This window comes from Lynx canadensis, chromosome B4 (genome assembly GCF_007474595.2).
Source record: "Lynx canadensis isolate LIC74 chromosome B4, mLynCan4.pri.v2, whole genome shotgun sequence".
NCBI classification, from domain to species: Eukaryota; Metazoa; Chordata; class Mammalia; order Carnivora; family Felidae; genus Lynx; species Lynx canadensis.
In genome coordinates this window covers 131,783,072-131,786,509 of record NC_044309.1, presented here as the reverse complement: position 1 = coordinate 131,786,509, position 3,438 = coordinate 131,783,072, and positions in this window count along the sequence as shown.

Sequence of the window (3,438 nt, the reverse complement as noted above, 5' to 3'; positions counted from 1 at the left end):
TGGGAGATGCGGCACCTTCAGGAGCCATCCCAGCTCTTGTTTGTTAGAGCCATTTTAGCAATATCGAGCAAAAGGTACAAACATTTCCCACACATCCCCCGCCCTACACATGCGTGGCCTCCCCCACTGCCAATGTCCCCGCCTTAGTGGTACATTTGTTGCAATGAGCGAATCTACACTGACATGGCATTGTCACCCCGAGTCCGTAATTCACATGGGGTTGGCTCTTGGCGGTGTACCTTCTCTGGGTTTGGATAAATCTAGAATGATGCCTCTCCACCATTATGGTATCCTAGAGAGTCGTCTCCCTGCCCTAAAAATCCTGTGTTCTGCCTATTCATTCCTCCCTCCCCCATAAGCCCCGGCGACCACAGATCTTTTTACAGTCCTCACTGATTTTGCTTCTCCAGAATGTCACATAGGTGCTCATACAGCATGTAGCCGCCTCAGACCGGCTTCTTTCACTTTAGTAATATGCATTTAAGTTTCCTCCGTGTCTTTGCATGACTTGGTAGCTCATTTCTTTTTATTGCCAAATAATATTCCATCGTCTGGATGTACTGGTTTATTTACCCGATCACTTACCAAAGGACACCCTGGTTGCTTCCAAGTTTGGGCAATTATGAGTAAAGTTCCTATAAACATCCGTGCGTAGGTTTTTGGGTGGACATGACCCCGGCTTCTGAGCTGAAGCCACCTTCTTGTGGGGCAACTCCCAACTAATGGCTGGGCATGAAAAGAGTGTTAGGGCCTGGGAATTTCTGCATGATGCAAAACCTCCCAAATGGGGCAGTCTTGACCCTGGAGCTCCCTGGTGGGTTGACCAAGACTTTGGCAGATCTGCACTGGGGTCTGAGGCTCTCCCAGCCCTTAGCCCCCCGATCAACCACTTGCACCTCCCAGCCCATCTCAGTGTCTGCTTCCTGGAGGACCCAAGTGGCAAACTTCACCTCCAAAACCAAACCACAATCCATCCAATTCTCTTGGCCACCATGACCCCCAAGTTTCCATTCCTCTCACCTGGATGGTTGCATGGCCCCCACGCGGTCTCTCTGCTTCCTCTCCTACCCCGCTATGACCCAGTCTCCATACAACCATCAGAATGATCTTTTACAAACACAAACCACGCGATGTCGCTTCCCTGCTTCAAGTCTTCCAATTGGGCTTAGAACCAAACCCATTCCCTTCCCCTAGCCTGTAAAGTCCTACATGACTTCACCCTGCCTTTCTCTCCAGATCTTTCTCCACTGAAGTTCACTCTGCTCCAGCCCCAGTGGCCTTCCTTCTGTTCCTGGAACATACCAAGCTCATTTCTGCCCCAGGGCCTTTGCGCTTGCTGTTGCCTCTGCCTAGAGCACTCGGTCTTTCCCCCAGACTTCTGCATGGCTGGTCTCTCAGGTCATTCAAATCTCATATGCAGGACCTTTCTGACAATTTTATAAATAATGCCCATCTCCCAACTCCTCCCCCCCACCGTACACACACACACACACACACACACACACACACACACCCCACCTACAACTTTCTATAATATTTACTTTAAAATTTTTTTGGTAGTCCTCATTACTATTATAAATTAACTTGTTTATTTAACTATTCTTTTGTTTACTGTTTGCCTCCCCGACTAGATTATGAACTGTGAGCCTGTCTTATTTCCAGCTCTCCCCTGGGCCTGGTATTATGCCTGGCACAAAGTCGGTCTCAAAACATGTATTTTGAATAAATAATTATACTTGTTTATTTAGGGCAGAATTCCCCTTAGCCTAAGAATGGAATATAAGTGAAGAAAGAAAAAGCCTCAGAGACGTGAGACTTTAGAGAGGAAATGTGGGGACAATTGAATTCTGAGGGAAGTTCCCCCTTGAGACTCTGTCTCTGACCATCTCTGGAGAAATTCTGTGTTAGGACTGGAGGGAGGTGTCTCTCCCACAGCCCCGGAGAAACGGGTCTCGGGACCTCCCTGTCCTGGCCTCCCCTCCCCTCTGCCTCCAGCAGCAGCCAGTGCTGCCCATGGGGGAACTAGTTTTGCAAATATTTACCAAGAAGCCACCCTGGGAAGGGGCCCCGTGCTGAATGTTGAGGACAGAGACGAGCCAAGGAAGGGGAGCTGTTCCAGGCAGGAAGCAGAGAGAGGAGACACTCTGGTGAGTTTGGGGCATTATGCCTCGTTGGATACTGTTCCAAACAGGGTGGGGAATAGAAGGTGAGGCCGGAGGGGTGAGCAGTGTCCAGATTGACAACAGTCTCACAAACCAAAACAAGCTAGCTAGCATAAGGCCCGGCATTTATTGAGGCTTTCCGTGTATTACTGCTATTCCGTTTTATAGATTGGAAAACTGAGGCACAGAGAGAGGGTGTCAAGAATTGGGAAAGGCCTGAGACTTTACCCTCCTTGCAAACTATGTCACACAGCTGGTAATGGGGGCAGTCAGGGCCAGAATTAGGCCTTCTGGCTCCAGAACCCATGCCTTTGACCGCTAGGCAGTCCTGCCCCTCCCTAAGGGGTTTGGAATTTATTCCATAAGGGACGGGGAGCCACCTATGGATTTATAAGCAGGAGAGTGGCCTGTTCCTATCAAGAGGCTTAAAAAGCCAGCCTAGGGGATAAACAGACCAATCTTCAACAAGATGAGACTCCAGCCTCTGGGCCCATTTATCCAACAGTCCTCAAATCTCATGGGGCGACTCATATAAAAGCAGCACCATTTGGCACCCAAGCCACAGTGGCTCTGCTGCCCTTGGTGGCAGCCCCCTCTCCCAGCCTTCCCTGGATTTTCTACGACGGTTTCTCCTCGGATGTTTTGTGCATGTTTCTGTCTTCACAGAACACGTGTAGAGGTAGCCAGGACTCCCGTGCCTCATGCACCTTCAGGACCTCATGGGTCTCCTCCTGCCTGCCTTTGCCTTCAGAGAGCCTGGCTCACCTCTTCATCAGGGAGATGATGCTTCCTCGAAGCTGTGACGCCGGGCGGGGTTTCCAGGTCACGGCTCCAATGAGTACGAACTCACATCCACGCACATAAGGCTCTGGGGGGTTCATGTACAGGGCTTGCGTTTTGCTCTGCTCCCACTTTACAGCTCGTGATCCTTGACTCCCAGAGATCCGGGGAGCAGAGCAGGCATCATCCTGGGGCTGGGGGCGGGGCGGGGTGTGTGGAGCATGTGATCTCAGGATCCCAGTGGTCAAAGATGGTCCCCGGGCTGTGGCCTTCTGAGAAATGTTCCGGTCTCTCCCCACCACCAGCACGACGCAGAGACCACACGGTCCCGTGGTGGTTCAGAGCCCCAGTTTGTGCCTTCCCCCTGAAGTCAAGAACGCATGCTAGAAAGGGAGACAGGCCTGGGCGTGGCTTAGGTTCAGGATTGACCTGGGTGTGGCTTTGGCCCATGACTCCCAGGTGCCACAGCCCCTCTCCTCCAGCCTAGGCTGCAGCC